Source organism: Chiroxiphia lanceolata, chromosome 2, assembly GCF_009829145.1.
Source record: "Chiroxiphia lanceolata isolate bChiLan1 chromosome 2, bChiLan1.pri, whole genome shotgun sequence".
NCBI lineage: Eukaryota > Metazoa > Chordata > Aves > Passeriformes > Pipridae > Chiroxiphia > Chiroxiphia lanceolata.
The window spans coordinates 53,734,423-53,750,996 of record NC_045638.1 but is presented as its reverse complement, the minus strand read 5'-3'; positions in this window follow the sequence as shown (position 1 = coordinate 53,750,996).

Here is a 16,574-nt window from a genome sequence, read left to right as displayed (position 1 = left end):
CAGTCTGCGGCACAACAGAGTGCTCTCACACAGCACTGGTAACAAAAGTGTGTGTGGAACTACCCCTAGCAAGGGACTGCTAATGTGCAACTGGGGATGCAGTGACTTTCCCACAATTCCACTCAATCTCACACCAGTCAAAGCTCGTTTCGATATCAGTAAATTTTCTCCATTAGTCTAATCTTAATTAGGACAATTCTAGAATTCTCCATCAGCTGTATTGCACTGTATGAGGACTAATTGATTTCAGCTGGACTATTTATAAACACAGACATCTACTTATGCAGCTGAGCAAGAGCTGGCATAACTGAGCTTTAACAGATGTCCAATTTCAAGATTCTGGGCTTAGTTTTTGCTATGATTCCGATCATAGAGTTTCTTTTCATAGAATGTTTGAGACTGTATTTTACAGATTATTAATGTCAAGGAATAAGTAAAGTGTTTCTTAAAAAGAAAGAAATATTGCTAACTTTTGAAGCTGTCATTAGCTGATTATAAATGAATACTTTTCTAAAGGAGTTGATTTGATCGTGTATTTTTAGAGGACTCTGTGATATTAAAAAGTGTATCATGAGAAAAAACTAATAGCTGACAGAGGTCACACTTACATAAAGAAGAATTGAAAAATGGAAGAATATAAGAAAGAAAGAGCCACTTGCAATCATGGAGGAGACAGATACATCAGTGCAAAGTTGTCACAGTTCAGCTCAGGATCAAGCTGGCTGCAGGAATCATCATAAATATCTGACAGGTTGAGGTTAAAGAAAGTATCTGAGCATTACAATGGCTTGATAATAGAACCAGGTTTGAGTGTACAGATTTGCTGAACACTTAAAACTCCTGGGTTTTTTTTTCAATTAATTGACAGTTATTAACAGGGGGTTTTTTATTGTTTTTGTTTTATAATCTATCTTAGAGAAGATAAGGTTTTAAAAGGATTTAATTCTTTATTTAATTTTATTAGTGGAATTTGGAAAGTGTGGCTGATTCTAAGGAGGATTTTGATTCAATATTGTGAGTTAATATCAAAATACATCATCCAACATTTACCGATCAAAATTATCTTGGAAGATTTCAAGTTACTAAATTTTGCTCATAGAAATTCTTAATCTAGAAATCTATGAATGCTTTTATAGTATGATGGTAATATCAAAATACAGTAAAAAATGAATAAAGCACTTGAAAATATTTCCTCTGCAAATGTAAGATAGTGTCATGTCAGCACAAGATACCAGCTAATGTACATTACAGCTTTGAAATTTGAAATTATCACAATAGGAAGAAATGCATCAACTTACATACTGATAGCAATTTTCTCATTGTTTCTGCTGATCTGTAAACTCAAAAAAAAATTGTTTAATGTTATAAATGTCTTTATTAAAATTACGATTTCAGCCTAATTTATTTTAACAAGAATTGTAATGTATTCTGCCCTTTGATCTCTTAGCTTGAAACGCTGCCTGTTGTTCCATTATTCCACCATCCATTTGCAGATAACAATACATCAGAACCTTTTTCTTGCTGCAGAAACAATGCCCTTTATTTGAGAAAGGACATTGTTTTGACAGATAAAGTAGGCATTTGATAAATTGGAACAGGTTCTGAATTATTTTGAGGGGAATGTGTGCTACATCTGTCTGCTGATTTTCCACTGAAGCAGTGCTTAACTTTCTTGTCTGTTTGTGATTTATTGAGCTGCAGAAAAGGTTAGGAAAATTTCATGGCTCTCCTCTTATAATTTGTAAGTGAATCAAAAAGCATTTGTTACTGTTTATGATGCTCAAAAGACAGAATTACCGCAAAACATTTATACAAAACAAAGACTGTAGTGACAACAACAACAAAGGTAAACAAAATAATGATCTTCTAAATTATTAATTATACAAATACAACACTGAAAACAAATTCAGCTGTTGAAACGCATGGAATGTTAATAAAGATTTGGGTGTCTATTCAGACACATTTTTAAAGGATATAATTATAGAGAGTCTTATTACATATATGTTTTCAAAATAGTTGTATAGTTTAATACTATTTATCAAAAACTTCTCACAAGCTAATGTAAAATCCTGACCACAAGGAAGTCAAATGACCTGTATTACTCAGCATTTGCATCTGAATTTAATGGCTGGAACAGAGACTATTTTTTGTTGCTTGAGACATCCTATGGGATCCTGTCTAACCTGCAAATGGAAAGGCCATTCCATATGGTTTTCTTCAGTAACCTGTGGCATTTCAAATGGTATGCCCATATTTAGACAACCGAATCAAGCTATAAGGATGAAATCCATCCTCAGGCTGTTGATCCTAAAATTTAGTAGTTTCAATGTAGGTGTTCATCTATGAGCCAAGATTTTAAGCTCTCATTATAGTTACTGGAGAGTTTATTAAAACTTCCGGTGTAATCTGGTGAAGCTGGAGGAACTCACTAATTTTATCATTTTATTTGTGTGAAAATAATTTTGATGCTTTCTATTTCTCTATTCTTTTTATTTCACTCATCTTAGATGATATCTTAGATGATACACAACTATATTATAATGAATATTAGGTATATACAAAAATATAAAACAGTAGATGAGATGCCTCTGAAGAATATCCCCTTCATTCACTGAAACACAACTACTGTATATGGCCTTTGTTTTGACATTTAACCCTCAAAAGTTAAACTTGCTTGGTTGGTTTCTTTTTCTATAAACTTTCGGCTGTTGATCTAACTCCCATGCTGTATATTTTTAAAAATTCTTCATTAATAACTTATACGGGGAAAGCGCACATGAAATTGTGTTCACTGGTAGATATAAATTCAGTAGTTATTATCCATCTGGGATTTGTTTTTGCTACCAGTTTATTTTCCCATTTGAGAATGACTGTGAAAAACTAACAAAGTGACATGATGCACCTCACAGGTTTAAGATATACAGTTACATTATAAATGCCTTATCCCATTGTAATTATAAATTATTTACTTGTTGTTTGACATCAAAAACCAAGTGTATTCAGTTGCTCCCAATCACGGCAGCTGCTACAGGACAGATAAGATACATTGGCAAACCATGTTCCATAGAAACAGGAAAAAATTTCTAAAGTTTCATGACATCTGGCTGTCCCCAAGCAACCAAAACTGCACACTCAATAATAAAAAGGTTCAGTACCATTAAATATTCTACAATTTAAGAAATGTTTCTTGTACAATTCTATAATTAAAAATTGTCCATTTTCTTTTTGTGTCTCTGTGTGTGTGTGTGTGTGTGTCTGTGTCTGTGCCTGTGTGTGTGAGGGTAGTCAATGACACTTGCTTTATAATATATTGGAAAAAAAAAGGAAATAAGTAATTAGTGAGTCAGGGAATCATGATATTTTTACCAATGACAGAAATGTAGAAAGAAGACTCTTCAAATTACAAGAGAGGAATACAATTTGATATTAATCAAGGTAAAAGAAATAATAGAAATTAAGAGTAGCAAAGGACTTTGTTTACCATACCAAGTTTTGGTAGCAGGAGGACTACAGAGATGTATTCTGTGAGATCAGAAGCTGTACCCACCTCCGAGCCAGTTTCAGTTGATTCTGAAATGATCCCACCACTGTACAAAACTTACTTGCTCAGCAGTGCTGCTGGGTCCTCTATGCTAGCATGTTTATTAAAGGGTAAAAAATAGTATGCAGCACCTGTGAGTGAGAGCAGTGAGAAAATGTGAGAGAAACAGCCCTACAGACTCCAAAGTGAGAGAAGAAGGAAGGGAAGAGGTGCTCCAGGCACTAGATCAGAGTTTCCCCTGCAGTCCATGGAAGACCACGTCAAAGCAAGTGTCCCCACTGCAGCCTGTAGAGGACCCTACACTGAAGCAAGTGGACATGCCCTGAAGGAAGCTGCAGCCTGGGGAATAATAGAGTGGCTTGATGGGCACTCTGGCAATCTGGGAAATCTGGCAGCCAGCCAATTTAACCCACCACAGACTTTCAAATCAAAAGGAAAATTCTCTGTCTTGAAAAATCATCCAAACAGGTTGTTAATGTTTTTCTGCAGGTGTGGGTACAATTATCAAGAGCAGCATTTACTGTGTGTTCTGAAACACAGAAAGATAAATTAGAGGGGAAAAAACCCACAACAAACTGTATTGCATTCTAGGAATATATTCTAAAAAAATACTTACAATAGATACAGTAGTATGTTGTGTATACATTTATTTAAAGTATACTATGGGTGGTTACAATTAATATTATATAGGTACAACAATAACATTTCCAACTTGTCCAAACTACTTGTAATATCTGTGTCCTTAACTCTCTGTGAGCAGGCATCGAGCAAGAGTGGTAGGAAAAAATCCCAAACAACTAAACAGCTACCCCAGACAATAAGAACAACAAAAAATACCACAGAAAAGAAACCCTGCTTTACTTCCACTCTTCAGCTATCCCAATTCACAGTCTCATACACCAATATAATGAACAAAGTATAACAGTAAAATTCATTTTGAAAATATACATGCTGCTCCATTAGAGCTGTGGATGGCACAGGTACCTTTTTCTGCTGTTTGCGAGTTGACCTAATGCCTGCTCAGACTGCCTGCTCCATTGCTCTGCACTGCCCTGCTCAAGGTACACTGAAATAGTGAAGGTCAAATCTTGTTTTTACTTTCAGTGACCTCTGTGCTTAATCTACAACCAAGTGGTATTGAGGTGACTTATTTATTGCTTAAAATCCTTATGCCTCCTATTCAGCAAACATCCTGAGAAGGCTGCTGAATGAATAATAAAAGACTTATGTTCAAAGGCAGGGGGATATTCACAAGGAAGCAAGTGACTATAGAGCTGGTAACGTGATGTTATGGTTAGGGCTGGAATGGTATTTTCATTCAAAGTAGCATTTTTCAAATGCTTTTCATTTCACTACCTGTCAGGAGGATATTTCTCATGCTTGTTCTTCCCTCTCAACACAGTATTTTGGAAAGAGTGGTAAAATTCTATTAAGCTATATTTGAGAGTTTAATATTGAAAATGTATTTTCAATAGCTGGGGAATTATTCAGACTCATCTCTCATTCTCAGATAGTTCCATATTCAGAATACTGTAAGGACTACTTCTCCTAAACCAGTCAATTTTTAATTAAGTTGATATTAAGAGAAGTACATACGGTATTTCAGATTGAGTTTGTCAAGGGCTCAGAAAAATGTCTATGACTTATTTGCTGACTTTTATTTTTGAAAATACAAATTTTTATTAAAAAAAAGATTTCACATGATTAAGAATGTCTTATCTGCTTGCATATCACTGTGCAGATTGTATAGGAGAATGAGCATCTAACATTTGGCATCAAATAGGGATGACAATTTTAAAATGGACCACATTTTAAACACTCATCAACTACTAAAACTTTTTATTGCTTAAGTCATGGTAGTGGGATGTGTTCTTCTGTTTTCAACTTCTCTATTAACAGTGTTGATACTTTCTCAATGTCAACAGGTTTTATTGGTTTGGCTTTTGATTTTTTGTTTGTTTTGTTTGTGTGGGTTTTTTTTGTTGTTGTTGTTGTTGTTTTTTTAATTTTTTATTTTTATTTCTCAGTTTGCTTTCTAAACCAGTGAAGGGTTATACATATGAACAGTGCAGACCCGTGAGGAACAGCAACTTTCTATCCCTATAAACTGCAAGAAGATTTTCTTCTAAATCAGACTTCTTGTCTTACAGAAAAAATTGCAGCATGTTGAGATTGGACATTTGAATCTGTCTCCAGCCACTTGTGGAAGATGCCACCTCTGGAACAGGAAGAGTCAAATTGTTTCCCAGCATTTTCTTGAACTTACAGCCAGTCACATTAAAGTAAGTTAATGCTGAATTCAAGTTTCTTTAACACATTAACCGTGATTAAGATCTAGGTTTTCGTTCATCTGCCCTTGCCATAGGGACAGCAGCCTCTGATAACAGGCTGGGGCAGATGTGTGAGATGAAAAATGCATTAGTTTAATTCATAGCCAAATATGTGTCAACACTGTTAATGTAAATTGGCATAACTCCATTCAGGTCACCAGCAGAGGGTCCAAGTATGCAGATTGAAAAAAAAAAACAAAACAAAAACAGAAACAAAACCAGAAACCAGAAACCAAAGACAAAAAACCCAATAAAAAACCCCTCCAAAACCAACCAACCAACAAAAAACAAACTAATGAAAAAACCCACCAAAACCAAAAAACAGAAAAAAAGAAAAAAAACCAAACCAAAACAAAAAGCTAGGAACACTTTGCATCATCCATAAGCTTAGAGCTCTTTAAAACCAGATCACTCCACTAAAGTCAATAATGCTGAAAGAAAAAAAAAAAACCTTGAAAAAAAGTTCGAGACCTATCTGATTTATAGAATCTTTTTTTGTTATTATTTTCACCACTGTGTAAACTGTCATCTGATAAAATCTATCGTCTATTTGTCTATTACAAGAAAAAATATTTCTCTTGTTAACTGTTGCCATCAGACACTGTGGAAAACTCATGAGACATTAACAGCTCAAAAGAAAATAATTTTAAATCATCTCACTCTGAACTGATAGTGAAGCTATGATTGTGATTATAAATTACTGATAATGATTAGGTTTTCAGCACTTATCTCATAGTTATTTTAAACCCGATAATCATTTAGAAAAGAAAGATTTGGGTTCAGTCATATATCTCTGCAACATTATCTTGGCTTTCTTTTTCTAGACTTTATCTCTGTTCAAAACCAACTTTCATATGCACACAAAAATTAAAGGGCATACTGCTTGGCAATAGAAAACCCAAGGCTAAATTTCACCACAGGGATACTGAGAATACCCCAACCAAAATTTTATTGCTTAATGGTAGATGCATTTTTGGGGGAAATGTGATGAGAGCAAAGGGAAGACAACACTATATTATAGTATATATATCATCATCATCATCATGGCTGGGCTTCGTGAATGAAGATTAGGGAAAGGTCTCTACCCACGTTTGTCACAAGCGTGCTGGTGGCTAAAAAGGCCAATACGAGACAGGCATGTCTGATTGCAAAAGGCACAGCAGAAAGACTCCTTAGGTGGTAAATTCTGCAAGGCACGGTTCTTTCTGCGTTGTCTTTTCTCCTCAAGGGTGATCCTGCGTGCTTTCTCAAAAGCTTCAGCAGCGTTATAGATAGTGTGTCTCCAGACCTCCTAATTGCAGGCCAGAGTAGACCAGTTATGTTGATCAATATGGCCAAGGCTGAGGTGCTGTTTCAGGGAATCCTTGTATCTCCTCTTTGGGGCTCCTCTCTTGCGGCAGACGGTGGCAAGTTCACCATAAAGCAAGATCTTAGAGAGGTAGTGGTCCTTCATCCTTGAGAAGTGCCCTGCCCAGTGCAGCTGTATTCTCAGCAACATGGCCTCAATACTTGTGACTGCTGCTTGTTCTAGAACAGATGTATTGGTCACATAATCTGACCAGTGGATGTTTAGGATTGTATGAAGGCAGAGTTGATGGAAACGTTCTAGGAGTTGCAGGTGGTGGCGGTAGATGACCCATGATTCAAATCCACATAAGAGAGTAGACAGCACAATGGCTCTGTAAACACTGATCTTTGAGCTTTTCTTCAGGTGTTTATTTCACCAAATTCTTTTATGAAGCTTTCCGAAGGCACTATATGCCTTTGCTAACCCCATCAATCTTACCATCCGAGGAGATGAGGCTACCTAGGTAATTAAACTGCTGGACTGATTTGAGCTCTGATTGGCCAATGGTGATATGGGGATGATGGAAGACTTCCTGAGGTGCCAGTTGATAGAGAACTTCTGTTTTCTTTAAGCTGACTTCCAGCCCAAAGAGCTCAGCAACGTTTGCAAAGCAGGATGTTAGACGCTGCAGAGCTGCTTCTGTGTGAGCAACCATGGCGGCATCATCAGCATAAAGCACCCACCCTTTAATCCTAAGGTTCATCTGCCATGGCTGAGCGAGCTTGGATGGTGGCAGTGAGGTCCTCAGGATTGTAGGTTTAATTAGAGTGACCTTCTCTTATATATATATATATATTATATATATATATATAATATAGTATATGTAATAGTAAAGGGATACAAAGTAAATAATCCCTGTCTTTCAAAGAAAAATATTCAGCCTTTATAATCTTGTTGAATTTTTTTAGTTCTGAGAAAAGTATTGTCATTAAATAAATGTATATATATAGATATGCATACAGAGATTAGGAATTTATAGTGATGTCATAAAATTGATAAATCAAGACAGTTTGAAACTTTAAAATTTATTAAATTAATTCTTCAATAGCACCTTTTTTAATGGTAACTTCTTGTACCTTATTAATCATCAACGTTAGTCACCCAAAACCTTTAGTCTTACTTCTTAAATTAGATCCCAGTATACAGTACTGTAAAGCACTGATATTATTTAAATTTATTTAGCACTGATGGCTGTGATCCTTGGTGCTTCATTGAGCTGATGGTGATCAGCCTTGAAGCTCTTTAAGGCAAGTTGCAGCTGAAGTTACCTTACATTCTTCTCCAGTTTTGTTCACCAGCGTACTATGTTTTATTCAATTGCTCCTCTCCAAAAGAGGGAGGTCTCCTTTGCTCCCCTTGTTGCTTATATTCGTTTTGGTTTGTTTGGCAGAGTATTCTACCTATTTTCAGTCCTTTGGCCTTGTCCTTTGTCTATCCGGGTTTTTTGCTTAGATGCTTGCTGCTCACATGGAGCAGCAAGATCACATGGATTATATACTGCTGTAAAATGCTTATACGTTGTATATGTATATTATATGGTTATACACCACCATTAATTGCACTATTTTAGTATGCTTTTATTTGAGTTTGAGGCAAAATAATAAAAATTATATCCTGATAAATACATTTTTAATTTATAGATGTCTCAGGGTTCTATTTTGGCTATAGAGGACAAACTCCCCCTCATGATGCAGGGATCCATCAAGGCTGTATAAATGGCTACAAAGTCATAGTCAGAACCTTTGATTTTAGTCTTCTTCAATGGAACATGAAAACATGGTCTCCTAATGTGATTGCTCACTTGCTTATTCTTGCAAGTAGAGTTGGTCTGCATGTGAGACAGGAAAAAACTCAATATGCATTCTGCAAAAGAATCAATAAAAATGGATTCTAAATCTTTGTCTTTCTTCCTGTTTAGAAACAATCCAAATATTATGAACTATGTATGCATGCTTTTCCACTACTTTCTCAAGAGGTTGCAGTCAATGTACTTCAGAAATGTTTCCCTAGTGTATTGGCCTTAAGACTTGCTATAATTCAGTGATTTTTTTTTCTCTTTTAAGTATTTGCCAAGCTTTCTTAAAAGTCTTGGGATTTTCAGTGAGGTTTTGTTAAATAAGTTTTGATCAAGGTGTCATTTGTACTGGCATTTGTTGAGATTTTAAGAGTATTCTTTTGGTAGCTAGCTGTAGAAGGGGACCTCAAAACACTGCAAACTTTTGTTTCTATGCACCATGCTCCATTTAAGAGTTTAACCTGTAAAGTTCACCAGACAAACTAAAAGTCAATATATTTCCTTTGGGAAGGAGAAAAAAGAGGAAGGTACCATCACAGTGTTAGGGGAAGCTGTTGATTGCCTGAGGATTGCAACAGGAATGTGACAATAGTAGACAAAAGGTAAGTCTGAATTAGTTTCTCACTTTGATTATGAAGACTTAAGGAAGGTACTTCTGTGAAGCTGGATTCATAAACACATGTTCCTGTCTGCAACTAGATATGGCAATTTATTATTTGAGCACCAAATATACTTTCTGCATGAAACATCTGATGCTACAGATCCTCTTGCAAAATAGCTTACCTGTTTCTTAGTAAGAGTCCTGGCCTCTGTTTATTTCTAAGCCTAAAAAGACCAAACCTGCTGCATCCTTTGAAAACTGTGAGCAATAGACTGAATTAATTGGAATCACTTTGTAATCCAGCTGTTAAGGTGGAGCTACTACTCAGACAGAAAGGTAAGTGTAATGTATACCGTAATGTCACATAGATAAACCTACCATGTAGTCATAAGTGTTAAGGGTATCCTGGCAATCATGTTATCTAGGAATGTTGATCTCTCTTTCTCTGACTATTTATTTAATTTCAGGGAGAAGAAAGCCCAAGAGCTGAAAGCAATCCTTGGAGTGATAAAGGGAATTCTGGGTAAGCATTCAGGGAAAAAAAATTGTCATTATCTGTAAACTATAAACTCATCCCCTCCTTCGCTGCATGTCCTTATTCTAATTTAATTTCTCTTTTTTTTTAACTCTTCCTGCAAAATCAATTTTCATACTTGACCGTAAAATGGAAACCAAACTCGCTGCCAGAGGAGGAAGCAAAATTGAGTTCTCATTTCCTGGATGAGGGTTGTAATTATTACATTTCAAATGTTGAGTATTTTGCAATTAAATTACTCTGATGAATTAAATAACTGTCACTCACAATGTTATTGTAATTACAATGACAAAGGTGTTTGTAGAGTGATTTGATATGTTTTACTAAAGCAGTACAGGTGGAAAAAATAAAATAAATTTTACAACCCTTTCTTGGTCTTTAACAGAAGTAATGAACTTCAAAGCTAAATACAAACTGAGAATAATACCTCCGAGTTTAATTATATTTACATTGGCTAGACTGAATTCAAGGAAAGCAACCCCTCTCTTGTGCAGCAGAGGTGATGGTACCAGGGTGCAAGGTAATCACGAGATGAGGTTTTTAAATGATTTTTCCTCAGACTGAGGTACCTACATGTTAAGTTGCACAGCTCTGATAGTGTACAGCTCTGGTACAGCTGATACAGCTCTGATAGTGTACAGCTCTTACTTTTATCCTCAATAGTAAGTTGGAACAACTCAATCTTACTTTTAGACTATAAAGAACTTAATTTCCTTACAGTCTCTAAAATAATAACAATTTTCATCCAATGTTACTCTGATTTTTATAGCTGTAGGAGTAGATTTTTGGGCTAGTGAGATAAAAATGTGGGGCAGTGTCTCTCTGGCTGTAGTATGAATCTTCTGCACTTGAAATGAACTGCATTTTTAATACAGCAACAAAACTACAGCAGATACTCTACCAAAAAACCCCCAAAACCCAAAACCAAACCACCATAAAAAAAACACCGAAAAACCCACAAACAAACAAAAACAAAACAAAAAACCAGCCAAAATCAAACTGTTGGATCCCAAATTCATATATCTGCAGAAAGGAATTTGAGCAGTCTTTGCAAAAAGCTGTGGGCTACAAAAGTCGGGGGAAAAACCTCAGTTTAAGAAGTAAATGAGATATCATCGGTGTGGAGAGCCCTGCCCAAGCCATCGAACCTGTGTAGAAGACCTATTGTGCTTTATCTCTCCTTTTGTGTTCCCTGAATCCTTGCATTCTGTAAACCCGAATACCTTTTTTCCTCCTGTAATTCCCCCAAGATAAAATGGGTTTTCCCCTATGATGTATGTGTTAAGACCCCAAATTTTTTAACCTGGGTTTTCTCCTTTTACCTCATCCCTGTAAAAGCCCCCACCAGTAATAGAATGAATAGGAAAACCCTCCCTGAATATGTAATACCCCAGACCTATAAAATACCAGTCTTTGTATGAACAAAGGATTCCAGTTTCTTGCCCCCAAGCTGGGATCGTCTTAGCTTTATTGACCTCCTCACCAAATCAATAAAAAGAGAGAAAAAAAGGAGAGAAGAGAGAAGAGAGAGGAGAGAGGAGAGAGGAGAGAGGAGAGAGGAGAGAGGAGAGAGGAGAGAGGAGAGAGGAGAAGAGAAGAGAAGAGAAGAGAAGAGAAGAGAAGAGAAGAGAAGAGAAGAGAAAGAGAAGGAGAAGAGAAGAGAGAAGAGAAGAGAAGAGAAGAGAAGAGAAGAGAAGGAGAAGAGAAGAGAAGAGAAGAGAAGAGAAGAGAAGAGAAGAGAAGAGAAGAGAAGAGAAGAGAAGAGAAGAGAAGAGAAGAGAAGAGAAGAGAAGAGAAGAGAAGAGAAGAGAAGAGAAGAGAAGAGAAGAGAAGAGAAGAGAAGAGAAGAGAAGAGAAGAGAAGAGAAGAGAAGAGAGAGAAGAGAAGAGAAGAGAAGAGAGGAGAGGGTCGGAGAGGGTCGGAGAGGAGAGGAGAGGGTCGGAGAGGGTCGGAGAGGGTCGGAGAGGGTCGGAGAGGGTCGGAGAGGGTCGGAGAGGAGAGGGTCGGAGAGGGTCGGAGAGGGTCGGAGAGGGTCGGAGAGGGTCGGAGAGGGTCGGAGAGGAGAGGAGAGGAGAGGAGAGGAGAGGAGAGGAGAGGAGAGGAGAGGAGAGGAGAGGAGAGGAGAGAAGAATCCATAACTGGTCAAACAATGACCATTATCATGCTTTAAGTTGTCTTAATATTATTGCTTTACAATTATCTCTGGTTTATTTAAGATCTATTTTTTTAATATGCTAACCTTCATACTCAAGACTATATAACACTTTTTTAAGTTTTGCTTATATTCCTAACCTTTTCTAGGTCACTTTGCTTCGTATCTTTTCTCAATGGTGTTTGCAACACATTATAATTTGGTATCATCTGCAAATTTAATTAATGTGCTGTTTACCTCATCTTTCAGATAAATTACAGATACATATTCTCAGTTCAACAGTCAAACACCATCTGCAGCCTCTCTCTATCTCTCAGGTACACCCTGCACTTGCCCTTCTACACATGTACATATTCCAGTCCATCTGGATATCTTTATACAAAACTCGTACTCATGAGTTGGGATAACCCTCTAAGTTCCATTCTGTTCATGGAAGGATGGTACCATTGCAGGTATGAATTATTAAAGCCTTTCAAGAGATCTGCTAATTAGATATTCTTTACCATGATACCAAGACAATAACTGAGATGACAGTGTGTGAACATTTGGGGGAATATTTTCCAAAACACCTATTAAACTTTCAATATATGAACTGGAATTTAAAGCACACCACATTGTGATTAGTCATGTCTTAGTTTCTCTTGACCAAACAACCAAATATTATTGGGACTGTCTTACTGTGGACACTGAAAAACTGAACAGCTGAAGTGCACTTGGAATACAACCTTGTAGGTCAGGGCGAAGTAGTTCTGAATATACAGCCTATACAAAGCATTCAGTTTAGTAGTATCACTGGGATACATTTTCTGACAGTCCAGACTGCCTTTATAATCGTTGGACAGAACTGGCAATGTCAAGGCATTATTCATTTCTCTACTTGTTAATGACTGTTTTACAATGGGATGAATTGCTCTGGAAAGGGCTATGGTCATTTATTCAGATACAGACATTACAATATAGTTCAATATACACTACAGGCTTTTGAAAAGACCATATAAAAATGTTGCATATAAGAGAATTATTTGCATATATATTAAAATGGGAAGTATTTCCTAACTTCCTTCTCTAACTTAATAGTCTTAATAAATGAGAATAGAAGGGAGAATCCAACAAGACCATGAAAATTGTGACTTTTTGTCGCACTTCATATATAACTAGAGGTGCAACATAGGTCACAGTAGTAGTTGAAAGACTTTTAAGAAAGAAGAGATCTTGAAAGTAGAGAATATGCTTTGACAAAAATTAAAACATTAAATTAACAGACCAGTAGGTGTTCTAGATATCTGGGAACCCAGTGACCTATTTTAGACTCTGGCATATCTTTGCTGCATACAGAAATATACCAATTATGCGGAAATCAAAAAATTATTGGGCAGGTATTGTCAATAAGCATTTAGTCCAGAAGAAATGTTAAACCCTATGTGTAGGAGTTTATTCGGCCCATTGCATGTGTGTGACAAGTTTTCACTCATTTCTCTCACAATGTTTAAGTATTTTGTTATCTTACTGTTAATTTTGTAGTCTTTTTCAATAACAGCGTAATAAAAATTTCACCTGTTCCATGTTTACATTCCCATGGGAAAAGAAGGCAGTGGTATTTGACAAATACTGTGAATAGTTTGGGTAGAATGTATTTTGATTTTCAAGGGTTCATGTATTCCAGAGGAAGAATCTACTTTTCTTTGACGATATGCCTTTTTTTGTCATAGATATAACAGATTGTACTATGTAGCTCTTTGCTACTGAAGCAAAAATGCCAAGTTTAAATTGTCTATATTGACAAAGATTAAAAATACATTAGAAACCAAACAAACTGGGGGCATTTGTGGGAAGGATGGTGATATAACACTGGTGCCCTTAATGCCCCATATCTAGTAAGAGTTACAAGCTATCCTTTTGAAAGAATGTGTACTGTATGCATTTAAATAAAATATTGAAATACAGTTTTAATGATGGCAACCCCAAAAACACTTAGCATATTCACTCAAACACAAATATTTAATCCTCTGAATTCTTTAAACCTCTGTTCTCCTTTGGGAATGAAATAACTGCAGGGCTCAATTTGTACTGGTAGCTTAATGATTAAAGATGAAAAATTCTTTGCCTATGCATCTGATTTTTATATGCCTTGTTTTACTGCAAATCCCATTAAAATAAACTCTGGTTTTAGTTGGTGGGAGTAATTGGATCCAATACTTCACAACTGCAAGAAATGTTAACTCGTGTTTTGAAGGTTGGTTGCTGTAAGGGAATTGATAGTAGGGAAGGGGAAAAAAAAAGTAGGATTCTATTATGTGAAGGCATGCAAGCAAAAAGAAATCTGCCATCTGGGTGCAGCTCTATTATTTGAGAATATTCAATCTCTAAATGAATGAACTTGATTATAATAAAAAGAAAACTTTGACTTTGTCATTTAGTCTGGGCATTTCTTTTAAGATGCCCACCTAGCATGATATAAAAGTCCTCTAAAACATTTCATACTGCAGTGAGTGGACACTTAGGAATTATGAAAATGGTTTGCAGACTGAAATTCTCAGATACGGTCTGTCTAGCCTGTAGTGAGAATAACACAATTACAATAGTCATCTCCTGCAACAAAATGTTGATAAACATAGTTATTACCCATGACTTTCTCTACCACAAAGGCTATATTTCATTTATTCTATTAAAATTATAAAATAACTTTAAAATAAGAATACCAAAGTTCTGTGTGGAATACTAAACTGAAATACTGAAAGACCTATATGTTTCTCTGACACAAAACAACCATATAAATCTTCTATACACGGCTACAATTTAGTGAAATATGCAGTTTTCTGTTTTCTATTACTACCTACAGTATAACTTCTTTCTACTGGAAGACAGATTGTGATAAATTTGCAAACAGCATCTGTATTCATACTTTTGAAGTACTAATTTATCTGGTAATAAAAACTTTGATTTCCCAAAAGGAGTGCCAGGCCTCAAAACTAATGCCTATTTTTGAGATTTAACTGAGTTTTCAGCATTAGTCATTTTCTTGTGAGTTACAGTGCTCCTATGGAAAAATATACAACTTAACAGCAAGTACACAGAGTTAAAAGGGTCACACAGAACATAAATCTGTATGCTTAGTTTATACATGTGTATAATTTATGTAAACAGATAAAGTTCTGACTAGGTACACTTTCCACTGGAGAAAAAGATTTTGTTAACAGCACTACCCAAAAGAATAATAATGAATATTTGCAGAGTATTCCATACTGGAAAACAATTTTTACATGATAGTCAGAAAATTTAATCAGATGGCATACCTTCGCAATTCCTAAAATACATCTAAAGTCTACTTTTATTTGGTATCTGTATCCTCTCACACTAAACATCTTATAACTCCACAAAAGGACCTTTCACTCCTATTAGCAGAGAAGTATTTTAGATACAGCCTTGCAAGGTACATTTGTCTATCAGTTAGTGGAGGCATGTGACATATAAGAAGACTGTGCACTGCTATATGTTAGAAACAATTCTGTTAAAGCCATTCTTTAAGACACAAAAATTTCTCAAAGCAAAATTATTATCAAGCTTCCACTTGGAAACATCATAACAGCAATTACTGCTAAATATTAAACTAACAAAAACCCAAACAATAACCACAACAACAACAACAAAAACACCCCAAATCCAAATTTTTAATGCAGATTTTAATTAATTAATCAATTTTAAGTATATATAAGCCTATATATGTGATTTATCAGTAAAAAGTTTATTTTTTTATTGTGATAGCCATTCAGTAGATGAAAATAAAGTTTATAACATCTCCAAAATCCAACAAATCCATATTGTAGGTGTAGGTGCTGACTTAACCTACATTACTCAAATCGTTTCCTTAACTTGACAATATATTTTTCCCCATTTTGGATTTTTTAGGTTTGGCGTGAAATATAAAATACTTCACAGAACCAATAAATTTCTTTTTTAATTAAAATATACTGTGTACAGGGTATGTGACTCACAAGATAGTCATACAGAAAGGGTTGTGGTGACCTTAGTAACTTCCACTATTTTTAAGAAAAGAAACATTTGTATGGAAAGTTTTTAATTTAGGATAATAGTTACAGATGGCAAGGAACTTGAACTGTTACAGAGAATGTTTAAACATAGGTACTGAGAAAAACTTTAGAAAATAAAAATGAAAGGGGAGAGGTACCAGACAAAATTATAGTAGGAAACAGTCCAAGAAATTGGTGAGGGATGTATAGGAATGGTTTTTCTCGACTTTGAATGACAAATAAA